Below are 27429 nucleotides of genomic sequence, written 5' to 3'. Positions count from 1 at the left end.
AGGAACGTGTAGTCTAGGACGAGATCCTGCGTCAGAGCAAGCCTGAGTATGTCAGAAACGGCATACTAGACAATAGGCTATTCTTCCCCAAAATGTTCTGCAATCCTGAAGAGTAGTATAATACAGGGATTCTGCCGCCACCTCCTCCTCCGGGCTCCCAGGGGTCCCTCCACCTCCCGCGGGAAATTTGAATTTTGGCGGGAAATTGGAATTTTGGCGGGAGATTTGAATTCTGGCGGGAAATTTGAATTTTGGCGGGAGATTTGAATTTGTAAACAAAGCCACGTGCTTTTTGACAGACAACAACGCATCGCTAACCTCAGTACTGCCATCTTGACGGGCCTAAACCTCAGCAGTACCAACTTAACCTAACTAGCGCGAGGTAAACAAAGCCACGTGTTTTTTGACAGCCACGTGCTTTTTGACAGACAACAACGCATCGCTAACCTCAGTACTGCCATCTTGACGGGCCTAAACCTTAGTGGTACCAACTTAACCTAACTAGCGCGTGGTAAACAAAGCCACGTGCTTTTTTGACAGCTGTCATCCGCCATCTTTAAACTACAGAGCACTGTGCTGCCCTCTTTATCGTAGTAGATGTAAAATTCGTCACCTGTCATCGGCAGCGCTGCCATCTTGACGGGCCTAAACCTTAGTGCTACCAACTTAACCTCACTAGCTCGAGATAAACAAATCCACGTGCAGCTGTCATCCGCCATCTTTAATCACAGTGCTGCTCTCTTTAGCTACTTACCTTTGAAATGTGGTGGCGGATAATTTGAAAAATGCTTTTTGACAGCAGCCATCTTGCATCGCAAACCTAAGTGCTGCCCTCTTTAGCTAGATACCTGTGGTGGCAGACAATTCCACGTGACAGCAGCCATCTTTGAGCACAGCGCTGCCCCTCTTTGTGGCGGCGGGAAATTCCACGTGCTCTTGTTTGGAAACAAACTCACGTGCTATTTTCTGACAGCTGTCATCCGCCATCTTGCATCACAAACCTCAGTGCTACACTCTTTAGTTGAAATGTGGTGGCGGCAAATTCTACATGCTCTTGTTTGAAAACAAACCCATGTGCTTTTCTGACAGCTATCATCCGCCATCTTTCATCCGGAGAGAACCGTGCTGCACTCTTTAGCTACTTACCTTTGAAATGTGGTGGCGGCAAATTCCACGTGCTCTTGTTTGGAAACAAACTTATGCGCTTTTTTGACAGCTATCATCCGCCATCTTTAATCCAGAGAGCACCGTGCTGCCCTCTTTAGTTGAAATGTGGTGGTGGCAAATTCTACGTGCTCTTGTTTGGAAAAAAATTCTACTCGCTCTTCAGCTGTCATCCACCATCTTTAATCCAGAGAGAACAGTGCTGCACTCTTTAGTTGAAATGTGGTGGCGGCAAATTCCACGTGCTCTTGTTTGGAAACAAACCTATGTGCTTTTCTGACAGCTGTCATCCACCATCTTTAATCCAGAGAGAACAGTGCTGCACTCTTTAGTTGAAATGTGGTGGTGGCAAATTCCACGTACTCTTGTTTGGAAACAAACCTATGCGCTTTTCTGACAGCTGTCATCCGCCATCTTTAATCTAGAGAGAACAGTGCCGCACTCTATGTGGTGGCGGCAAATTCCACGTGCTCTTGTTTGGAAACAAATTCTACTCGCTCTTCAGCTGTCATCCAACATCTTTAATCAAGAGAGCACCGTGCTGCCCTCTTTGTGGTGGCGGATAATTTGAAAAAATTCTTTTCGACAAGCAGCCATCTTTAATCCAGAGAGAACAGTGCTGCCCTCTTTAGCTACTTACCTTTGAGGCGGTTAATTTGAAAAATTCTTTTCGACAGGCAGCCATCTTTAATCCAGAGAGAACAGTGCTGCCCTCTTTAGCTACTTACCTTTGAGGCGGTTAATTTGAAAAATTCTATTTAACAAGCTGCCATCTTTAATGAAAAGAGCATCGTGGTGCTATCTTGCGGGTAAATTCCATCTTGCATCGCAAACCTCAGTGCTGCACTCTATGTGGTGGCGGATAATTTGAAAAAATCTTTTTTGACAAGCAGCCATCTTTAATCAACAGAGCACCGTGCTGCCATCTTTAGCTACCGCCATCTTACATCGCTTACCTCGATGCTGCACTCTTTAGTTGAAAATGTGGTGGCGGTAATTTGGAACAAGTTTAATCACGCATCGGGAAAGCTAGAGTAAGCACGTGCTGCAGTGATGACGTCATTGTGCATGTTTAAACCCGTTCGTTGACTAAAAGCTTTAGTCTTCGAGAAACAGTGATAGAGTGTGGAGTGCAAACATGACGAAAACATTAATAGTTGATGTGCAAGGCTTTAAAGTAAACGGAAACAAATTTGTGTTTAAAGAGGTGGCTGTGTTAGATTGCAGTGTGTTGTGGGCTCCAAAACTTGTTAGTTTAGTTGTTCTTTTAAAGGGTTGTGAAAAGAAAGAATGGTTGCGTGATTTTCTACCATCATCATGTGAAATTATCGACATGCATGAATTAGGGTGCCCATCATTTAAAACTCTTCCGAAAGAGCATAGCAGAGAAACAAGTAAACAGTCTTTACAACATGTATGCATGCTCTTTGATTGGTTGTGTCGCAGTGCATGTCGGGAAGTGAACAACATATGTAAACTGCAGTGTCGAAATAACCTTAGTGTAAAAGAAACATTTGTAAAGACATCATGTCATTTCTAACAGATACTAAGTGTAACGCAGTTGAAAAGGCGATCGTAAAGTTTTATGCATGCAAAAAGAAACTAAACACTTTTACAGAAGAAGAGTTAAATGCATTACCAAAGGCATTTTTGGTTAATGTAGCTGCGAATGCTGTAAAGAAGATTTGGGATAAGGTGCCTCGTGAGTGGACTCAAGATCCTGTTTTGTCAGAGCTTCAAACGTGTAGTTTACATCGTGAACACGTGAGTTCAGGTAGACGACCTTCTGTGAGACAGTGCCGTACATGTCAACTAATTAAACTGTATCACGGACCTAAAACTAACGAGTTGTCTTCGCTTATAAACACTTATCATGGCTGTGGAGAGAGTAAACAAGGAAAAGGTGAAGAAACGTGCTGGGAGAAAGATGAGGAAGCACGTTGGGCGTGGACTCATCAATAGAGTGATTGATCTTCTTTTCTTCGTGCTTCGTCTCCCCTGCGCCCCCTAGAACATGTTCGCCTGACGTAGTTACATGCTGCCTGCATAGAGTATGTCGTGTAGCTGTTAAAATCTGCTTCGTACAGTTATGCTGTGTGTGTGTGTGTGTGTGTGTGTGTGTGTGTGTGTGTGTGTTATTACCTAGTGCTTTAGCTGCTCAGAAGATTATAGCAGCACTTGTCGTTGTTGGTGTAATAAAACGAAAACTGAGTGACAAAGACCGCAAAATAAACAAAGGATAAAAATGTATATATATATATATATATATATATTCTAAAATAAATATGAATTGTCAAAACATATTACAGGTGTTGTTTAATCCTACAGCATGTCCTAGTGACTTAGAAGAAAGGAAACGTAGAGGATTAAAAGAAAACACACATAAGATTTAAACTACATCCTCTTTATTAATCCAAGAATTAAAGCTGTTATTAAAACCAAGCCATTTAACATACAGTTTATTGCCACGACGTCGAATAACACGTTCAACTAAATAGTGATCAGGATATTTTGTTTTCTGCAGTTCTTCGATGTAGAATCCTCCTTCAATAGGCTGTCCTCTGAGATCGCGAAGTAAATACGTAACTGGATTAGTAAGCTTAACACTTCTGATTTGAAAAATTTCAGTGCTCCAGTTAGGTGTGTATCCTTTTGCAAAGATAGACTTGTGTTTGCTGATGCGAACAAAATCACCTTCTTTAAAGCGATGGCGACGTGGATCAGCTGTTTTAATTACAAGATGAATAGCATTTATACGAGGTGTATTCTTTGTAACAAGATGTGGCTTTGTTCCGATAGTGCGATGAGGTGTATCGTTGTAGGTAGATAAAAGTCTAGGTAGCAGATCAATCCAACGATATGAACCTTGCGCTGAAAATTCTCGCCACATCATTGTTTTGAGTGTACGATTAAAGCGTTCTACAACACTTGCCTTGAGATTGCTGAACGTAGAGTAGTGTTGAATGCCAAGTAACTTGAGGTAAGAAGAAAAATCCTTGTTGTAAAATTCTTTACCTTGATCAGTTTGAAGAAGCCTTGGGCAGCGTTTCGATTCTTCAACAATATGTTTAAATGCTTCTTTAACTTGAGCTGCTGTTTTAGAACGCAAGGGTTGTGCAAAAGCAAACTTCGAGTACACATCGATAACAGTAAGTAGATACTTATAGCCCTTATTACTAGAAGCATATGGAATCATTTCTACTAAGTCTGCTTGCCAGATATCATCTTTTCCTCGTGTAATAACGCGTCTGCGACACTAGGTGCGACGTGCTGGTTTATGTAACTCATGTGCGATGTTTGCCTTTACAGGTGAGATCTTCTCTTGACGAGCCATTACAAAATAATACCGGCATAACGTAGTTCTCTTTCTATTTCTAGAATTTCTGATCCGTGACCAGTGTGACCAGCCTCTTGCGATGCTCTTAAAAGTTGTAATCGTTCAACGAGTAAGTTTGGGTCATTCCAGTATCTTACATCCACATACGGCAACAAAGGCTTGTAGATAACGTCTAGACTACGTGCAGTCGGAAACAGCTTAGAAATAAACTCACGATACTTGTAACTCTTATTCGCATTTACAGCTTCTGTTCTCTTGTAATTACGTCGTGTTGCGTCAGTAGCAAAAAGTATTGCTTTATATTTTTTAAGATCATCTTGTAAAATTATATCCTTGTCAGGTATTCGTGAGAAAAGAAGTTCTAAGAGTCCTTTCGTAGGTTTATAGGTAACACTTTTTACAATGAGTTTGTTGCTATTAATTTTAACATTTGAATTTCCTATCCGGAAACAGTCATCTTATTAGCGAATACCGTAGGTAGTGTCAGTTTGTCCTGTAAAAAGTTTTTCTATATAAGGTGCAAAGAGAGATCCATAGGTATCTTGAATAAAAGTTCTAAACTGATTGCGATACTCTGGTGTAATCATAACCTCAGACAAAGGTGGTAGATTTTGCGTCGATGTAGTAGGTGTTTCAGCAATAACATCTGTAGTTAAAAACTCAACACGCTTAGATGGTGATGTATCATTAAGTTCTTCTTCTTCTTCTTCCTTATCTTCCTCTTCTTGATTTACATCCTGCTTCTTCTCTTCCCTATCTTCTTCATGCTTTTCTTTATGATATGATATTTGCATAAAAGCAAAACTTGAAGTAGACTGCGGTAATGAAGTAGAATTAAAAATTTCTTTGAGTGGTGTACTTAGTTGTGTTTTTAAAAATAAATCCGTGTCTGCTTGAATACGTTTAAGCTCTTTAAATTTCCGTCGAATATTGTTTCGAGCTTGGATGATATGTTTTGTGATCTCCTTGCTAGATGTTAACATGATGATGGTTTTTAATCAAGTAGTTACTGTAATTCTGTGTTAATGCATATAAAATGATCGAAACCCATGAGATATCGTCCATGCTGTACATCACTTTCTTTATCAATAACTAAAAAGCTGTAACGGTGTAATGACCAACATTTAGCACACATACGTTTAAAGTCATCGAATGTCATATCAGTGTTAACATGATCGTTATACACATGTCGCATGTTGCGCTCATCTTGCCGAAAAAGCACAATAACATTTGCGTTGTCGCGTATCAACTGCTTAGGCACACGAGAATAGGTTTGGCACAAATAGATGCAATCAACATATTTATGCCGACCCATACTAAAGAATGCACGAATAACGTTTTGCTGTTCTGTTGCGACATCATCAAAGATCATAAGAGAATTAGGAAGCACATCGTCTGGTGATGGTACTTGCTCATGTGAATTAAATTTAAAATATCTTATTCCATCTTTAACTAGATCATGCATTACAGTTTGTAGAATAGTATATAGCGGCTGATAGAGTGACTTTGCGAAAACGTAAATATTCTCGAAGCGTACACCATTTACAGAAGTAATAAGTGTGAGTAAAAGATTTGTTTTACCGCATCCCGACGGACCTGATATAATACATCGAACAGTAAAAGGAAACAACGTTCCATGACGTTTTCTTGTAGTTGTACTAGAACTAGGTAAGAGATGTGGTACAATGACGGTAACGGGTAGCGTGTCTTGCTGCTTTATAATCTTCATGATAACTGAATCATAAAGTACGTAATAGTAATATATATATTAAACGAAACAAGAGGCAACGGTTAGTTTATGATTTGCTCTTGACTAGTAAAGTCGTGTCCAGCATGATGAAACAACGATATCCAAACGACATGAAGAAGAAGAAGAAAGTAAAAACTGTTGGATGGAAAGATGTTATAAAGGCTGCGCAAAAAGCTATTCGAGGGGAATACAATCCTCGTGTAGCTATTACTAAGGCGTTACGCGCAGCAAGAGCGAGAATTTTTCCAAAGTGCAGAGCAATATTTAGTAAACGTGCACGAATTATTCCTGTACCAAAACGAGGAGGATTTCTTCCTGCGCTGTTTGCTGGCTTAGCAGCTTTAGGGTCATTGCTAGGTGGTGCTAGTGCTGTAGCGAGAACTGTCAAAGCTGTAGAAGAAGCGAAACAACAGTTGAAAGAGAGTGAACGTCATAACAAGACGATGGAGGCAATTGCGTTACGAGGCAAAGGTGTGAACATGAAGCTAGCGCCATACAAGAAAGGGCTTGGTATCTACATTTCTCCAAAAAACGTCTACTGAATGCACTGCCATATCGAGCTCTAACGCATGATGAAGTTTTTACGTTTGCTAAACAACTAGGAATTCATTATTTTCGCGATCAACTACCAGCGCGCCCACGTGAACGTGAAAGTGCCGTAATTAACTTGGACGACAGTCGTGGACCTGGAACTCATTACGTTGCTTATGTAAAACGTAAATCTAAAGTATGGTATTTTGATAGCTATGGAGATTTACCTCCTCCTTTTGAGCTCATACGTTATTTCGGAAGCAGTGCAGACATTGTTTACAATAAAAACCGTGTGCAAAACTTTAATACACGCATGTGCGGACGATTATGTCTTATGTTCTTATATCAAACCCAGACAGTAGAGAAAGTGCATTAGTGTCTACGTGATGACGAACAGTGAAAGAACGTTTGCTGTACGTGGAGAAGGACCTGAAACAACCGTCTATTTTAATCCACCAATCGAACTTGGTTATCAGCCGCATAGTCTTGGACTAGTATCGTTTGAAAGCTACAATAAAATCTATAATGTGCGTGATGATGTAAACAAGTTCTATTACGATGAGTATGTGCTAACACTACCCTCATGTAGTTATACAGTAGACGATATTCACGACTATATTGAAAGTACGTTAATTGATCAGTTTGGGGAAGATAGTTTTAGTAATCATAATTACAAGTTCTCAATCACTATAAGCAACATTACACATAAATGTGTTATTGAATCATCATTTAAGATTGACTTCAAATCACAACCTGATTCGATTGGACCACTGCTTGGATTTTCAACGAGGGAGCTCCTACCGAACGTACGTTACGAGTCTGATCAACCTATAAAACTCTTCGATTACTTGTAATATTATTACAGACTTGAATAGTAATCTACAACCTTCGCACGTCCTGCACGACTTTATTGTTACAGAGGAACGTGGATATACTATTTGTGAGAAACCAGCAGTAGTTCTTTATCATCCTGTGTCTGGAAAACACATTAGCAACATTACTCTTAGACTTGTAAATAAACATAATCAGCTTATTCATTTAGATCAGCACGCGTACGTAGCTTACAAACTACATCTTAAACCAGTATGAAAACCATCTATAAAACACGGTGTACATTCCGAAGACATACCAAATGTGTGCAGAGACTCATCGAGTTAACAGATACCCATAAGCAGATACTCCAAGATTTAGGATATACACTACTACTTCAGAATGGAAGAAATGTTAGACATTACGAATACAGTAGAAAGTCGTGAAGGTGTAGTACGAAGTGAGCTTCATTTATATCAACCTTTTACGTTTGGATTAAATAACAATGATGAAATTCATTTTATTATTAATCAGCAAGATGTTTACACCTTACCACACGAAAGCTACCTCTATATTGAAGGACGACTAGAAAAGTCTGATGGAAGTGGACCAAGCACTTTACAACTAAACAACCATGCTCTAGCTTTTCTCTTTTCTGAAGCGCGGTATGAAGTAAATAATGTTGAAATAGATCGAACGAAGAATGTTGGTATTACAAGTGCAATGAAACTCTACCCTTCTTTCTGTGATGAAGAAAGTAATCTTTTGCGGATGGCTGGATGGTGTCCAAAAGCTACTAACAACTGGATGATTAATGAGGATGGAACTTTTACGGGTATGTTATCACTGAAACATATTTTTGGATTCGCAGAAGACTTTACACGTATTATAATCAACGCAAAACAAGAGCTTATTCTAATCCGTGATCGAAGTGATTACAATTCTCTTAAAGCAGTAGAAACACCTGTAGAATCGAAAATAACACTGCATCGTATACTGTGGCGGATTCCACATGTAACCCTATCTGATCGTGAAAAACTTCGATTGCTCAAGATTGTAGAAAATGATACACCATTACCTATACGTTTTAGAAGTTGGGAGCTGCATGAATATCCTGTGTTACCACCTACAAACAAGCATAGCTGGGCTGTTAAAACATCGCGTTTTACTGAGAAGCCCTTGTACATTATTTTTGGATTTCAAACTAATCGTAAATTCAATCACGAAAAAGATAGCTCACTGTTTGATCACTGCAAATTAAGACACGTTAGACTATATCTCAACGGAATTACGTATCCCTACGAAAACATCGACATTAACTTTGAGAAAAATAAGTTTGGGATGCTCTATGACATGTTTTGTAAATTTCAATCATCGTATTATCAGAAAGAAGATCGTCCGCTATTTACACCTCAAGAATTTAAAAATAAAGCACCGATTGTAGTTATAGACTGCTCTTATCATGAAGAATCTATAAAGGAATCTCCAGTTGATATTCGTTTAGAATTTGAAACATCTGAAAACATTCCTGCTAACACAGCAGCCTATTGTCTTATTATTCATATGAGTGATGTTACTGACCATCCGCTAACGAATATTGTTACGAGACTATAAATAAGAATAGATCTTTATCATTTTCATTAGTGTGTGCTTCGACATCGTACGCTATGGAACAAAACTGTAAATGTGCATGCTGTTTGCATGCTCATACACAACATCTTATTTATCTTTCACGAGTGAGTGAGGCTATTAAGATGTTCTATAAACGTAGATCGTCGATGCCGAAACATCTTATTCAATACTTACCACCAGGATTTTTATATACGTACGCTGCCTCTTACGTACATAATTTTTGGGACATCCTTCCTCTACACAGTAAGATGTCGATCGAAGTAGCTTTATGCAGAACTTGTGAACGACATTACAAGCATCGAGGAGAAAATGGTGATGATGATTGGGATGGACCAAATCCGAGGATTGAACACTGTACACAGTGTATGAATGAACTTTCTCTAGTACCTCATGATGATGATGATGATGATGATTCCGAAAAGGAATAACAGCAAGGTAAGAAGTATATGATCTTCTCTGTAAAGCATAACATACTTAGTATAATATATTTCTAAATGCTTTGTTTAATTTGAATGTTGCAGGAGGCATTTCAGAAGCATACGTTGTTAAGAAGCACACCAACCTTGTCAGTAGCAAAAACGAACACTGTTGTAGTACATTTGTAAATAAATATTTGATCGCATTCAAAAAATGTTGTACTTATTGCATTGCTTTACACCGACTTACTCTTAAGAAAAACGATCAGGTCTAAACATGCACAATGACGTCATCACAACAGCACGTGCTTACTCTAGCTTTCCCGATGCATGTTTAAACTTGTTCGAATTTACCGCTACCACATTCCTTTACACCGACTTACTCTTAAGAAAAACGGACAAGTCTAAACATCCATGATGACGTCATCACTGCAGCACGTGCTTACTCTAGCTTTCCCGATGCGTGATTAAACTTGTTCGAATTTACCGCCAGCACATTTCAACTAAAGAGTGCAGCAGCGAGGTAAGCGATGTAAGATAGTGGTAGCTAAAGATAGCAGCACGGTGCTCTGTTGATTAAAGATGGCTGCTTGTCAAAAAAGATTTTTCAAATTATCCGCCACCACATAGAGTGCAGCACTGAGGTTTGCGATGCAAGATGGAATTTACCCGCAAGATAGCACCACGATGCTCTTTTCATTAAAGATGGCAGCTTGTTAAATAGAATTTTTCAAATTAACCGCCTCAAAGGTAAGTAGCTAAAGAGGGCAGCACTGTTCTCTCTGGATTAAAGATGGCTGCCTGTCGAAAAGAATTTTTCAAATTAACCGCCTCAAAGGTAAGTAGCTAAAGAGGGCAGCACTGTTCTCTCTGGATTAAAGATGGCTGCTTGTCGAAAAGAATTTTTTCAAATTATCCGCCACCACAAAGAGGGCAGCACGGTGCTCTCTTGATTAAAGATGGTGGATGGCAGCTGAAGAGCGAGTAGAATTTGTTTCCAAACAAGAGCACGTGGAATTTGCCGCCACCACATAGAGTGCGGCACTGTTCTCTCTAGATTAAAGATGGCGGATGACAGCTGTCAGAAAAGCGCATAGGTTTGTTTCCAAACAAGAGCACGTGGAATTTGCCACCACCACATTTCAACTAAAGAGTGCAGCACTGTTCTCTCTGGATTACAGATGGTGGATGACAGCTGTCAGAAAAGCACATAGGTTTGTTTCCAAACAAGAGCACGTGGAATTTGCCGCCACCACATTTCAACTAAAGAGTGCAGCACTGTTCTCTCTGGATTAAAGATGGTGGATGACAGCTGAAGAGCGAGTAGAATTTTTTTCCAAACAAGAGCACGTAGAATTTGCCACCACCACATTTCAACTAAAGAGTGTAGCACTGAGGTTTGTGATGCAAGATGGCGGATGACAGCTGTCAGAAAATAGCACGTGAGTTTGTTTCCAAACAAGAGCACGTGGAATTTCCCGCCGCCACAAAGAGGGGCAGCGCTGTGCTCAAAGATGGCTGCTGTCACGTGGAATTGTCTGCCACCACAGGTATCTAGCTAAAGAGGGCAGCACTGAGGTTTGCGATGCAAGATGGCTGCTGTCAAAAAGCATTTTTCAAATTATCCGCCACCACATTTCAAAGGTAAGTAGCTAAAGAGAGCAGCACTGTGATTAAAGATGGCGGATGACAGCTGCACGTGGATTTGTTTATCTCGAGCTAGTGAGGTTAAGTTGGTAGCACTAAGGTTTAGGCCCGTCAAGATGGCAGCACTGCCGATGACAGGTGACGAATTTTACATCTACTACGATAAAGAGGGCAGCACAGTGCTCTGTAGTTTAAAGATGGCGGATGACAGCTGTCAAAAAAGCACGTGGCTTTGTTTACCACGCGCTAGTTAGGTTAAGTTGGTACCACTAAGGTTTAGGCCCGTCAAGATGGCAGTACTGAGGTTAGCGATGCGTTGTTGTCTGTCAAAAAGCACGTGGCTGTCAAAAAACACGTGGCTTTGTTTACCTCGCGCTAGTTAGGTTAAGTTGGTACTACTGAGGTTTAGGCCCGTCAAGATGGCAGTACTGAGGTTAGCGATGCGTTGTTGTCTGTCAAAAAGCACGTGGCTTTGTTTACAAATTCAAATCTCCCGCCAAAATTCAAATTTCCCGCCAGAATTCAAATTTCCCGCCAAAATTCCAATTTCCCGCCAAAATTCAGATTTCCCGCGGGAGGTGGAGGGACCCCTGGGAGCCCGGAGGAGGAGGTGGCGGCAGAATCCCTGTATTATACTACTCTGAAGAATTCAGAAATGACAAAGAAGTGATAGCCGTTCGTGTATTCGGTGGAGTTCGCCCGAGTTTACTACACCGATGTGCTGCCTACATTTCATGTGGTGGGCGACAGTTCAAATAGCAAGCAATATTCAGTGTCTAAATGCCAAGCTCACTGGCCATGGGGTCTTGGGTTCGATTCCCGGCTGGGCCGGGGTTTTTAACATTAACTGATTAATTCGTCTGGCTCGGGGGTCTTCAACATCAGGAATTATTTTAGGTAGGGCCCACCCTCATAGACATGCAGGTCACCTATAGGCCTTCTATTAGAAAAAGACCTGCAACATATGCTATTATTATTACTAGTGTCTAAATTCACTGTAAGGACTATCATATACGAAAGAACAAAAATATGGGACTGATGAAGAAAGATTACTATAGACTCTACAATAAATCGAGAACAGTCTCCCCGAAGGTGCAGTCGTTCACACCTCGACGTTCCAATCCGAAAACAGCAGTTGCGATCCTAAGTGAGAATGGTGGCATTTGGATGAGTTTAAAAATATATATTTTAGACTTTATTACTGATATATTTTTCTTATTTTTCTAATTCTCTCTTTGTTTTTTCTTGTATTTTCTGTTTAAAGACGATATACACACCCAATGGAAATAACCAATTAAGGTTAAAATCCCCGACCCGGCCGGGAATCGAACCCATGGCCCCGTGAACCAAAGGCCAGCACGCTAACCATTTAGCCATGGAGCCGGACTTTAGAGTTAATTTCACGCCGATCGTTGGTCTCGAACCAACGATCCTGAGATTAAGAGTCTTCTGCTCTACCGACTGAGGTAGCCGGGCAGTTCAAAGGCAACAACTCCGTGTCGTTAGCTTCCACCACTTAAAAGAACTACGGGACACGTTGGCGTCTGCTAACACCGTAAAAAAACATGATACTATATATGAACGAGCGAGATGGCTACACCGTACGCTTGCATTCGAGACATAGTGGGTTCGAACCCCATTGTCAGTAGGCATGGAGATGGCTTTCCTGGGTTTCCCATGTTCGCATAGAGCACATGCTGGTGCTGTAAGGCCACGATCTATTCTTTCCCAATCGTAGCCCTGTTCTATCCCATCCCATCGTCGCCATAACGCCTGTCTGAGTTAGTGCGACGTGAAACAAATAAAGGAGTGTACAAATCAACAAGTCCGCCTCTGTGGTGTAGTGGTTAGCGTGATTAGCTGCCACCCCCGGAGGTCCGGGTTCGATTCCCGGCTCTGCCACGAAATTTGAAAAGTGGTACGAGGGCTGGAACGGGGTCCACTCAGCCTCGGGAGGTCAACTGAGTAGAAGTGGTTTCGATTCCCACCTCAGCCATCCTGGAAGTGGTTTTCCGTGGTTTCCCACTTCTCCTCCAGGCAAATGCCGGGATGGTACCTAACTTAAGGCCACGGCCGCTTCCTTCCCTCTTCCTTGTCTATCCCTTCCACTCTTCCCCATCCCCCGCAAGGCCCCTGTTCAGCATAGCAGGTGAGGCCGCCTGGGCGAGGTACTGGTCATTCTCCCCAGTTGTATCCCCCGACCAAGAGCCTGAAGCTCCAGGACACTGCCCTTGAGGCGGTAGAGGTGGGATCCCTCGCTGAGTCCGAGGGAGAAACCGAACCTGGAGGGTAAACAGATGATGATGATGATGATGATGACAAATCAACAAAAAGTGAATCATGGACTCGGCCGTCAGAGCGATGACCCACTGAGACTATTGGACCGTACTCAATGTTCGAGGTGGAGAAAGGGGCCGTCCAATGCTGGCTGGGTCATGACCGTGTTCGAGATGCGACGGCTACACGACTCTCCGCAAACACCTTTCTCGCCGTTAAATGTCAGGAACACGAAGGCACAGCACGCGACCATTATAACGCGGCTTAGTTCCTCACTTGTTGAAAGTTCGCTTTCTTTAAGGTCAGTTTCGTAGAATGGACAGAAGAAATATTGTCTCATAAGGCCCTTGCAGCGTTTTGTAGGAAAATAATAAGCATAATGTGTGTCTGCGGTTTACACTTTCTGTCTAAAACAACCGCGAGATATCAATTAAGGGCGGCGAAACTTTCTCACCCGAACATTAGTATCTGTAGCATAAAAACACAGAGAGAGAGAGAGAAAGAGTAGGAACACTTTACTTTCTTCTGGTTCAAAGGATTGTTTCCAGAGACCATAACTTGCATCCCCAGCTAGAAATATTACTTCGTGGGTGCGTAAGTTGCGTCCCCAGCTAGAAATATTACTTTGTGGGTGCGTAAGTTGCGTCCCCAGCTAGAAATACTACTTCGTGGGTGCGTAAATTGCGTCCCCAGCTAGAAACATTACTTCGTGGGTGCGTAAGTTGCGTCCCCAGCTAGAAATATTACTTTGTGGGAGCGTAAGTTGCGTCCCCAGATGGAAATATTACTTCCTGGGTGCGTAAGTTGCGTCCCCAGCTAGAAATACAGTATTACTTTGTGGGTATGTAAGTTGTGTTCCGTGGTTCTTAAGAATTAAGGGGTGTCCATGTGCATTAATGAATTTTATTTATTAAACAAGATGCTGTATTACTTAAAAGTAATACCCCATGCGAATATTGAACATGTTTGAAATACGTGCGTCAAGGAAAGCATGATGTATTATAAGTGATCATTCTCTTCCCCATTCAGTCCGACTCCTTGACGGAATGGTCAGCGTTCATGCCTTCGGTTCAGAGGGTGCCGGGTTCGATTCCCGACCGGGTCGGGCGATTTTAATCGCGACTGATTAATTCTTCTTTCTCAGGGCTCGGTATTTGTCCCAGCACTCTGTTCTTCATACTCTACTACCAACCACCACAAAAACACACAACAGTGAATACATCCCTCCACATAGGGTTGGCGTCAGGAAGGGCATAGGCCGTAAAACAGGCACGTGTGCGACAGAGTTTGCAACCGCGAACCCACAGTTGTGGGGAAAAATGGTAGAAGAAGTAGAAGATTATCTTTCACATTCACAGACTTAGGACAAATTTTGTCTTTGTTGTTGCTATTGCTTTACGTCGCACCGACACAGATATGTCTGTTAGTAGTAGGGTTAAATGTGTTTGCGTAATTAAGTATTTTGCTCAAATATGGGATCCGGAGAGCTCGCCAGAATGTACTTGCCATAGTTACAATTCGGCACAAAAGTATAATTCGTAACAGTTACGATTCGTCACTCGAATGCTCTTTGTGACAGTTTCAATTCGTAACAGTTATAGTGGATTTACCGGAGCCAGGCTGCTTGGTTGAATTTATTTCCACTATTTCTTCCGCTGTAAGTTAGCAGAATTTTAATAATTATGTGTGATGAAATTAAATAGAGATAATTCCAAGTAGGAAGCCATAAACTTATAGGCTTATATTTCTTATGTTTACCATGCATAGAATCTTCGAAGGTGGGGATGTACGGCGTTGAGATTTACGTGAAAATAATCGGTTTAATGAACTGTAACGCTCTGCTAGCAGTAACACACGACGGTAGCAGAATCATAGATGGACTTTCAGATAATTCCAATCATATTGCTGATCGGGAAGAATTGAAGCGATAGAATGTATGGTGATCTTTGAAGGAAGAAAAGCATGATGTATTATAAGTGATCATTCTCTTCCCCATTCAGTCCGACTCCTTGACTGAATGGTCAGCGTTCATGCCTTCGGTTCAGAGGGCAGGAACGGGGTCCACTCAGCCTCGGGAGGTCAACTGAGTAGAGGTGGGTTCGATTCCCACCTCTACCGCCTCAAGGGCAGTGTCCTGGAGCTTCAGACTCTGGGTCGGGGATACAACTGGGGAGGAGGACCAGTACCTCGCCCAGACGGCATCGCCTGCTATGCCGAACAGAGGCCTTGCGGAGGATGGGAAGATTGGAAGGGATAGACAAGGAAGAGGGAAGGAAGCGGCCGTGGCCTTAAGTTAGGTACCATCCCGGCATTTGCCTGGAGGAGAAGTGGGAAACCACGGAAAACCACTTCCAGGATGGCTGAGGTGGAAATCGAACCCACCTTACTCTGTTGACCTCCCGAGGCTGAGTGGACCCAGTTCCAGCCCTCGTACCACTTTTCAAATTTCGTGGCAGAGCCGGGAATCGAACCGGGCCTCCGGGGGTGGCAGCTAATCACACTAACCACTACACCACAGAGGCGGACTACAATTGGAGCTCTCCTATGCGAATTGTTTCCACGGGTGACATATACGGTCAAGTGCACGGAATCTTGATGATATAAAACAGTAGTGTATGTTGGTGTCCGCCTCTGTGGTGTAGTGGTCAGCGTGATTAGCTGCCACCCCCGGAGGCCCGGGTGCGATTCCCGGCTTTGCCACGAAATTGGAAAAGTTGTACGAGGGCTGGAACGGGGTCCACTCAGCCTTGGGAGGTCAACTAAGTAGAGGTGGGTTCGATTCCCACCTCAGCCATCCTGGAAATGGTTTTCCGTGGTTTCCCACTACTCCTCCAGGCAAATGCCGGGATGGTACCTAACTTAAGGCCACGGCCGTTTCCTTCTCTCTTCCTTGTCTATCCCTTCCAATCTTCCCATCCCCCCACAAAGCCTTGTTCAGCATAGGAGGTGAGATCACTTAGGCTAAGTACTGGTCCTCCCCCTCGATTGTATTCACGAAAAAATCTCGCACTCTAGACACTGCCCTTGAGTCGGTGGAGGTAGGATCCCTCACTGAGTCCGCGGAAAAGCCAACCTGACGGAATAAACGTATGTTAGTAATGGAATGTTACAAAGCCTCTGCACCATCCAGGGCCAGCCCCTCATCTGGTACTAGGTATTCCCTTACCCTTGATTCATAGAGTTTAACGAGCTAAACGATTTAGTTACGACAATTTGATAGGCTAGAAAACTTAATCAATATGTCCAGTAGTTTGCTAGAAAATAAGTTGAATGCGAATTTTTCAATCCCTTCCATATAGTTCAAAATTCTTCGCCTACTTTTCATTGAGGTGAAAACGCTTAAATGTTAAAATTAAACATATACATTCTATTCATGATAATAAAAACATTGTTATTCAGTTTAGTTATATTTCAATTATAAAGCTTATTAGAAACGTTTTTTTCGAAAGAAATAGCCATAGAGCTAATATGAATAGTTTATTTCAGAAACCACCTAAGTGGCACTTTTCTCGAAATTGAGTTTTTGACGGGATGTTTTTTGCAGAAACAACCTATGTTCCACATAAGCAATGCCGTTTGGCAGCTGTATAAATAATGTGTTTATTTCATAAAGAACCCAAGCGCCGTCGCTTAGGTTCTTTCTGCGGTAAATTTATTTCTCCACTCATGACGTTTGGTGGCCCTGTTAGTACAACCTGTTTTGTGACTCTTGTTTGGATTTTACTGAGTTTGTTGTTGTTGTAACAGTAAACACGGACTGGTCGAGTGTGTGCTTGTAATGGAAATAATAGAGTATTTAGTGATTATTAAGTAGTGTTTAGTTCTTAAACCATGTCTGACATCTTGGAGTAAGACATGAAGGAAAATACAAGCGGAACGTTGTATGCCAGAGGCCGAATAAAGCCAGAAAGCCTTTTATTGTTCTAATTTGTATTTTGTAGTTCATTAACTGATGTCTATTAATGTTGATGAATAGAACGGTGTTATTTACTTAACCTTCCACATTAAAACTTGCATAGATTAATCAATTAGCTGTTTGTTTTTAAATAATTGGTACAGAAATTAACAGGAAAAGTTGTTTAATTTCACAAACAACCCAAGTGCAATGTTTTAAAAAATTGTTTATAGCATTAATGTTTTTTTCATGTTTACTACACTTTTCTAGCACATTAAAGTTTCTTTTAAAATTTTAGAAGATCAGGCTTCAACTTATACAGCCAAACAGTTATTTTATTTTCCCAACAGTTTGAAAAAGTGCACTTAGGTGGTTTCTGCAATTAGCGATTCATATAATAAATCATAATTGTGTAATCTTATACGAAGGATATCGTCGTTGCCGGGACAAAACCTCCTATGTGAAATATTTTAGCTTAGAACCTTGGCCGGTAAGGTTCTGTCATCTAAGGTGCAATATTGTGTGGATAATGTCAAGGCATTCTCGCTCTTCATAATGTATGTGCTGCGGGTCAGTATATCTCCAAGAATATTACCACATAGGAGGTTTCGTCCCGGCAACGATGATATGTAACAATGTACTAATATGACTGTAGACCCCGCCGCGGCTGTGGCCTGCCTCGCATTGCTGCAAGCCTCTCTTCTTCTTCTTCTTTATCTGTTTACCCTCCAGGGTCGGTTTTCCCTCGGACTCAGCGAGGGATCCCATCTCTACTGCCTCAAAGGCAGTGCCCTGGAGCTTCAGACCCTGGGTCGGGGGATACAACTGTGGAGGATGACCAGTACCTCGCCCAGGCGGCCTCACCTGCTATGCTGAATACTGGCCTTGAGGGGGGTGGGGAGATTGGAAGGGAGAGACAAGGAAGAGGGAAGGAAGCGGCCGTAGCCTTAAGATAGGTACCATCCCGGCATTTGCCTGGAGGAGAAGTGGGAGACTACGGAAAACCACTTCCAGGATGGTTGAGGTGAGAATCGAACCCACCTCTACTCAGTTGATCTCCCGAGGTTGAGTGGACCCCGTTCCAGCCTTCGTACCACTTTTCAAATTTCGTGGCATAGCCGGGAATTGAACCCGAGTTTCCGGGGGTGGCAGCTAATCACATTAACCACTACACCACAGAGGCGGAGTGCAAGCCTCTCTGTGTGTGAGGTTTTCGTGGCACTGAGCTCTTGTTTGGGGCATCCCTTTTCACGCCTTCAGAGCACTGTTCCACAAGCCTGTTATAGACACTATTTACAAGACAGTCCGTTTCAACCACTTTTTCTTTACTCTTCCCCTTTCACTTCTCACCCAGATAAACTGTTAGTCGCAGGTTAGTGTTTGAGTTTCGGAATTTACTTCAGACAAATAAAAGAGTGGTTCATGATGAAACAACTGGTGTGGCCAACAAATGTTTGAGAAGTTTCTGACAACATTAGGTAAGAGGAAACACTATTAAACTCGATGCATTGGCACGATTCCGTGTTCTGGACTGGGGAGTAAATGTACTAACCATGATAGCTCAAAGTCCGCCTCTGCGGTGTAGGAGGCAACGCGTCCGCCTGCCACCCGGCGGCCCTGGATTCGATTCCCGGCTGAGTCAGGGGTGATTTTTAATTGTAAATGATTAATATCCTTGACCTGGGGACTGGGTGTTTGTGTCGTCCTTAACGTTCCTTTCCCCACATTCAACACTCTACACTTCCGCAATTACACTTACACGCAGGTTCCTATCATATGGGGAAAGTAGTGGCAAAAGATCTACAGAGGTCGACGCCACGAACAAACATATTCTATGAAAAACGGTAGCTCAACGCGTAGTGTATGGTAGTGCTGAAATATATTTTGAAAACAATTTCGTGCACTTTTTGAATTTCATTACAGTGCAAGTAAGTGCAGAATGTATAAATAGTGTTGTAGATGCGGTACTTGACAAAAATTAATATATATTATATATTATGTATATTAATTTTTGTCAAGTATCTACATTACTATTTATACATATATATATAAAATATGTTATATATTATATATAAATTAATATGTATATATATTCATCTTTTCTGGACTTAAGAACGAAAAGAGGTAATCATTTCTTTGTCGGTTCATATTTTGACATTATCATAACTTTTTTATTGTAATGTCATTTATTAACGTGTGCACCCTTTTACTGTCTAATATTTTGTTGTAGGTCTATAGCCATTTGCAGCTATGACAGCCATGCATCGACTCAGCATTTCTCTTTATGACTACAGTAGATATAGTTTTCAATGCATCGCATTAAGCCTCAAAAACGTTTTCTTGATCTGTGTAATTGTGTCGTTTTACACATTTTGCTAGTTCCGATCATATGTGCTCCTTGGGATTTAAGTTCAGACTTCGACTAGAGCAGTCCAGAACTTCAATCTTTGCTGTATGTTTGTAGTCACTGTCATGTTGGAAAAATAATTTTCCACGGGACGTTATTTTGAGATGCAACAACATATCGTCGCTGCCGGGACAAAACCTCCTATGTGAAATATTTTAGCTTAGAACTTTGGCCGGTAAAATTCTGTCATCTAAGGTGCAATATTGTGTGAATATTGTCAAGGCATTCTCGCTCTTTATAACGTATGTGCTGCGGGTCAGAATATTTCCAAAAGTTTTATCACGTAGGAGGTTTTGTCCCGGCAACGACGATATGCTTTTACAAAATATCCCAATACCGAATGTAATCCATTGCCCCTCGATACGTACCAAAGGACCTGCTCCCTGATGACTAGGGCCCGGATGTTTATGCAGTAACAGGTTAGAATGCAAACGTATTGAAGCGAGTAATAAGTACAGTTTACCGGCGCGACTTTAATGCTATGCGGTTTGCATAAACATTAGGGGTTCGGCCCATTAGAACCCCTAGAATTTATGTTACTCCCACTACATTACGTTAGAGCGGGTTAGTCGACATTTCCTACTAAGTAATTTTGTTACTAGATAATTTTGTTAGTAGGAAATGTCGACTACCCCGCTCTAACGTAATGTGGTGGGAGTAATATAAATTCTAGGGGTTCTAATGGGCTGAATCCCTAATGTTTATGCAAACCTCATAGCATTGCCGAAGTGCGTGTACACTCTACTTATTACTTGCTTCAGTAAGTTTGCATTCTAACCTATTACTGCATAAATATCCGGGCCCTACGAGTAAAACACCCCCGTACCGGAACACTGCCACAACCATACTTCGTGGCAAGAGCCTGGTATCGCACATCGTTCAACTCATTTGATGGAACATAATGAATTCTATCCGAAGAAAATATCATTTACTCTCCAAGAGCACATTAGATCAGTTTGCAAAATTTTAGTGTTTGAATTTTTGAACAAAGCTAAATTGGGCTGCCCTGTTACTTGATATGAAAAACTCCTCATTTGGTCGCCGACCATTTCAATTAACATCCTTCAGGCGCTTTTTCTTACTGTGGAGACTTGCAACTTCACATTATAATTTGCCTCCAGATCATCAAGCATATCAACGGAAGTACGGCGTGGGTTTGCCATAGACTTCCTTTTGATGAGATACAATGTTATTATTATTATTATTATTATTATTATTATTATTATTATTATTATTATTATTATTATTATTATTATTTAATCCGTTTACCCTCCAGGTTGATTTTCTTTCTGGACTCAGCGAGGGATCCCACCTCCACAGCCTCAAGGGCAGTGTGCAGGAGCGTGATACATTTGATCGGGTATACAACTGTGGGGGAGAAAAAAATACCCCCCGGTTGCTCACCTGTTATGCTGAACAGGGACCTTGTAGGGGATGGGAAGATTGGAAGGGATAGGGAAGGACGGAAGGAAGTGGCCGTGGCTGAAATTAGGTACTATCGCCTGGAGAAGTGGGAACCACGGAAAACCACTTCGAGGATGGCTGAGGTGGGAATCGAACCCCCCTCTAATCAGTTGACCTCCCGAGGCTGAGTGAACCCCGTTCCAGTCCTCGTACCACTTTTTCAAATTTCGTGGCAGAGCCGGGAATCAAACCCGGGCCTCGGTGGGTGGCAGCTAATCACTCTAACCACTACACCACAGAGGCGGACGACATTGTTTTTATTATTATTATTATTATTATTATTATTATTATTATTATTATTATTATTATTATTATTATTATTATTAGGAGAAGTAGTAGTAGTATTTATTTAATTATTTATTTTTATTAGGAGTTGCCGTACGTCGCACCGACACAGATAGGTCTTATGGCGACGATGGGACAGGGAATGACCAGGGCCTTAATTAAGCTACAGCATTTGCCTCGTGTGAAAATGGGAAATCACGGAAAACCATCTTCAGGACTGCCGGCAGTGGGGTTCGAACCCACTATCTCCCGAATACTGGATACTGACTGCACTTAAGCAATTGCAGCTATCGAGCTCGGCATATTATTATTATTATTATTATTATTATTATTATTATTATTATTATTATTATTATTATTATTATTATTTAAATACAGCATATGCTCATATATATATCATACTACCTCTTCTCCGTAGCGTAGCGGTAGACACTATTAGCTGCCGTCCTCGGAGGGCCAGGTTCGATTCCCGGAACTGCCGGAGATTTAAGAACAGCGGGAGGGCTGACATGTGGTTGAAATGGTACACGCAGATCACTTCCATTGGGGGTGAGCTTGCAAATAGCTTCTCCACCACAAGACGATAATACGAATTAACGTTTTAACCTGATTATCTTATGACTGCATTTATGGAATAAAAAAATATTAAAATTTTACATTCGGACGTAGAAAGAATTTCAATGACGTATTACTTTTTTCAAATTATGCTATACTGTATAGAGCAGTAAATAGGTTACAGAATTATGAGACTACAATAAAACCTCCACAGTGTTGTGAGATGGACAGCAGACAATGGTATGATGGTAAACATACAGGTTGTTGAGTATCAACAAGAGGAAAAGTTCTCTGCTTTAATTACTGTGTTGATGGGGTGAAAGTACCTCATGTGGTTTACTGTAAGTACCTACAGTATGTGTTTATAACAGGAAAGTCCGCCTCCGTAGTACAACGGTTAGTGTTATTAGCTGCCGTTCTCGGGGGCCCGGGTTCCATTCCCGGTACTGCCAGAAATATAAGAATGACAGGACTGGTACTACGTATGTGGTTAAAATGGTACACGCCGCTCACCTCCATTGGGGTTGTGCCTGAAAATAGCTGCACCACCTCGGGATGAGGGCACGAGTTTACTTTGTTTTATAAAAGGAAAGATCATTGTTAAGTGACCGTTACTTTCAAGTTTACTCAGAACACAAAAGGAGCAAATTCCACAAACTCAACAATGACCAGTCACAAGGATCTGTGTTCTTTCTCCTACTCTCTTCAGTTTATACGTTCTTGACCTTCCTGATACGGTGTCCGGCAGGTTTTGTATATGTGGACGGTATCTATCTCACAGTACAACCGATGCTGAAGGTCTCTCCCAGGATCTCATACTCTTGGATGATTACTTTCTAAGATGGAGTCTTCAGTCTAATCCTCAGAAAACATTGACAGCCAATTTCACTTGAGTAATTTGCAGGCAAACTATCATCCAAAGGTTATGTTCAGAAAGCTGGAACTACAATTTAACGCCACTCCAAAATACTTGGGAAGAACGGTGGACAGGTCTTCAACATACAGAAGCTATCTTCAAAATACGGCCCTTAAACTGAAAACCCATAATAACCTACGCCTACGACTACCTGGAACTTCTTAGGGAGCGGATGCAAACACATTACGGACAACAGGTCTGGCTTTACAGTGGTTTACTCAGGCGTTTGGCTTATCAGTGCCCACATCCAGCTCCACTATAGCATGCGACCTATAACTGGCATGCTTCGACCAATCCAGCTCAACGGTTACCAGTGCTCAGTAACATACAACCTCCACACATCAGAAGACAGAAGGCCGTCTACAACCTTTGGTCTAGGATGCTGTTGAATGAGGCACTCCCTGTTTATGAGGATGTTGGACAACAAAGAACCATACGCCTTAAGTCTTGCCAATCTGTCTGGAAGACTCCTGTGAAGTAAAAAAAAACTAGTTACTGCAACCCCAACGTCAACTAGCTAACAGAATGAACATCATTTCCAACTCCTGGCATAGTGGAAATTAGTAATCCCTTCTTAAAACCTGCAGGATTCAATCTGCACCGCGGTATCTAGTGTAGTTTAAACAGTTCATGATGTGGAGTGGGAAGAACTGCTGCTACTCTATACAGTTGGGAATGGTCAACTTCCCTTCTCTGTGACTGCGGAGAAGTCCAGCAAAGATAGTCCACATCGAGCCTTCCCTGGAATTGTGGAAGACCTTCATTCAGCAACGCCTGTTCAGCTCCTTGGCTAAGTGGTTAGCATGCTGGCCTTAGGTCACAGGGGTCCCGGGTGTGATTCCCGGCAAAGTCGGGAATTTTAACCATGATTGTTTAATTTCGCTGGCACGGGGCTGGGTGTATGTGTCGTCTTCATCATCATTTCATCCTCATCACGATGCGCAGGACGCCTCCGGGAGTCAAATCAAAAGACCTGCATCTGGCGAACCGAACTTGTCCTCGGACACTCCCGGCACTAAAAGTCATACGCCATATCATTTCAGCAACGCTTAAAACAGTGCAATGGATTCAAAATCTAGATCTCCTTCCGTGATCCAGTCCGAAGTAGTATAAATTTTGATAGTAATGAGAAGTTATTCGTATCTTCTGTTGCTGTGTATATATTAGCCGTAATATAGTTAATCTAATAGTGTTATGATCATTTTTTTTAAATTCTAGGTGCAACATTTCTTGTAACAATTTCCTCATTATTCTTCATAATTAGTTATTTTCTATTAATTTGGTTAGTCTATTATACTTACAGTCTACCAGTACAGTAGTCTATTTAAGTTATTGTTATTTTGTAATTTCTGAAGGCTGTGATATATACGCTAAATAAATACGCTAAATAAATAATTGGGTTAATCACATTAACGAGGTTGTAAATAAAGCTTACAGATCCCGTCATGTGACAATTAGGGTATTTAGGGGTAGTAGTAAGAATGTAAGTCTCTGGTAAGACCACAGTCGGAGTACGGTTCCAGGGTATGGTACCGACAACACGATTACTTGGAAATATCCAATGGAAAGCAACACGATTTGTTCTGGGCGATTTCTGATAAAAGAAGTGTTACGAAAATGTTATAAGCTTTGGGTTGGGAAGACTTGGAAGTAAGGAGGCGAGCTGCTCGACTAAGCGGTATGTTGGAAGCTGTCAGTGGAGAGATGGCTTTTAATGACATTAGTAGACTAATATACCGGAGTGGAAATTTTAAATATAGGAAAGATACATGATAAAGATGCCTTTGCTGGCAAGATGTAGTGTTTACAGTGCGCTATGTCTTCTGGTATGGGCTAGAATAAAATTGTTACTTTCATTGATCTGTCTCAGTCTCTTCCTTGGCTTTGACAATATGAAAGTGGCTGAGGTATGAGTGAAGCTAGTAATGCCATTCCTTATGCAGCCAGTCCCTGCTATGAATGGTGTGAAAATGTCGCTCATAGCGTCGGTTGGTGCAGGCATTTCAGTGGGTTTGGCAGACTGATGTGCAATAGCAACTTCTGGTTCGGTGAGGAAAGCAACGGGAAACTACCTCACTTCTCATTTCCCTAGTACGCCTCTTCAGTGACACCTAGGCCATCTATGACAGCTAATGGTGAACCTGTTGAGGATCCAACCAGCCTTCGGGCTGAATACCCAACATACATACAAATGATGAAGGAATTCAAAGTGACAAATTGGAGCAAATATTCAGTTATGAGGAATTAGGGAATGTTCAATAAATTTTGAAGTTCTTTGAAATCTTAAGGAAAGACTATGTAAACAACTGATAGGGTATCTGCCACCTTGGCGAAAGCCCTAAATGATTGATTGATTGATTGATTGATTGATTGATTGATTGATTGATTGATTGATTGATTGATTGATTGATTCATTGATTGATTGATTGATTGATTGATTGATTGATTGATTGATTGATTGATTGATTGATTGATTGATTGATTGATTGATTGATTGATTGATTGATTGATTGATTGATTGATTGATTGATTGATTGATTGATTGATTGATTGATTGATTGATTGATTGATTGATTGATTGATTGATTGATTGATTGATTGATTGATTGATTGATTGATTGATTGATTGATTAGCCACGTAGTCACCAACATAAACCGTCCCTTCGGCACTACGATGCTTTGTGTCCACTGTCTGAACCTGCTACTGTTTTGTCATCTGCCAAGACTGTATTTTGGTAGCATTTGAGCTGCCATAACGGGGCTACACAACTTCCCATGCCTTCTGATCGCTGGCTACTTTAAATAACCCCGGAGTATTCACGAGGCAGGCTTTATGTGTTGCAACAGTGTTCGTGTTCTTGGATAAAATGACGTGCTAAGTACAGTACTGTATGTTATCCCTTCTGGCAACTTGGCTAGACTGGAGAAGGCGTATAGAGTTGAAGACCTTACACTTACCTTGACCTCCGGTCCAGGACATGAATGTAATGTGGTAGGCAATGCACAACGACTGGCTCTTGACCTTCCAAAATGCCTTTGTTTTTGTTTACGATTTGCTTTACGTCGCACCGACGTGACGATGTGATAAGAGAAGGCTAGGAGTGGTGTGAAAATGGGAAACCAAGGGCTGCCGACAGTGGGGTTCGAACTCACCATCTCCCAAATACAAGCTGATAGCTACGTGACCCAAACCAAACAGCCACTTGCTCGATCTTCCAAAAATTACTGAGGAAATCTCTCATTTGAACGGATGGGTCTATCTCCTTGTCTGAATAGTCAGCGTAGTGCTCTTCGGTTGTACACAGTCACAGGTTCGACTTCCGGCCGGATTGGGAATTTCAACCAAGTATGGTTAATTCCTCTGGCTCGGTAATTTTAAAATAATAGAATTAGTTTTTATCGTTCCACCAACTGTTTTTGCGATTTTCGGAGACGCCGAGGTGCTGGAATTTTGTCCCGTAGGAGTTCTTTTATGTACCAGTAAATCTACCTACACTTGGGACCCTCTGAACAGATGGCCACTTCGCTGACCACTCAGCCAAGCAGCCGCATTATTATTATTATTATTATTATTATTATTATTATTATTATTATTATTATTATTATTATTATTATTCCGTTGAGTCTTCAACCTGAGTCCCAGAGAGCTGAATCACCAACTGCCATAGACAGCTTAGGCATCTCTTAAGAGTATTACTACGTAAATGAGAAATGGGGTAGTTTCTTGTTGCTTTCCTCACTAAACCAGAAACTGGTATTATATACCAGTCTGCTTAGGCCAGTGAGATCCATAGACCAATCGTCCCTATGGGAGATTACTTCATCACAGGGAACGGGTAGATAAGAAAGGCATTTCCTTCTCTTACTGTTTCTACGTCCTACTATATATTTTACGGTTTTCGGAGACGTCGAGGTACCAGAATTTTATCCCGCAAGAGTTATATCTAACAAAACGAGATTGACGTATTTGAATACCTTCAAATAACACTGGACTGAACGACCTACGTTTCAAAACGCGAAGCACCGTAGACACCACATTCTAGATGTTGTAGTCCTATTTCTAATGAAGACAAAATATTTCAGCTTAGTGGTTCCGTGACAAATATTTCTCTGTATAATACCTCTGTATAACACTCGATGTGTCCACTTCTGTGGTGTAATGGTTAGTGTGATTAGCTGCCACCCCCGGAGGTCCGGGTTCGATTCCCGGCTCTGCCACGAAATTTGAAAAGTGGTACGAGGGCTGGAACGCGGTCCACTCAGCCTCGGGAGGTCAACTGAGTAGAGGTGGGTTCGATTCCCACCTCAGCCATCCTGGAAGTGGTTTTCCGTGGTTTCCCACT

The 27429-nt window shown here is 41.6% G+C and overlaps 1 protein-coding gene across 1 annotated transcript in view; it reads right to left on the bottom strand.

The window, feature by feature from the left end:
- The window catches only part of LOC136864277 (uncharacterized), a 459021-nt gene that overhangs the window by 183299 nt on the left and 248293 nt on the right, over nt 1-27429 (bottom strand). The gene's annotated exons all lie outside the window — the stretch shown is intronic.

Source organism: Anabrus simplex, chromosome 2 (assembly GCF_040414725.1).
Source record: "Anabrus simplex isolate iqAnaSimp1 chromosome 2, ASM4041472v1, whole genome shotgun sequence".
Taxonomy (NCBI): Eukaryota; Metazoa; Arthropoda; class Insecta; order Orthoptera; family Tettigoniidae; genus Anabrus; species Anabrus simplex.
This window is presented reverse-complemented; position numbering and strand designations above follow the sequence as displayed.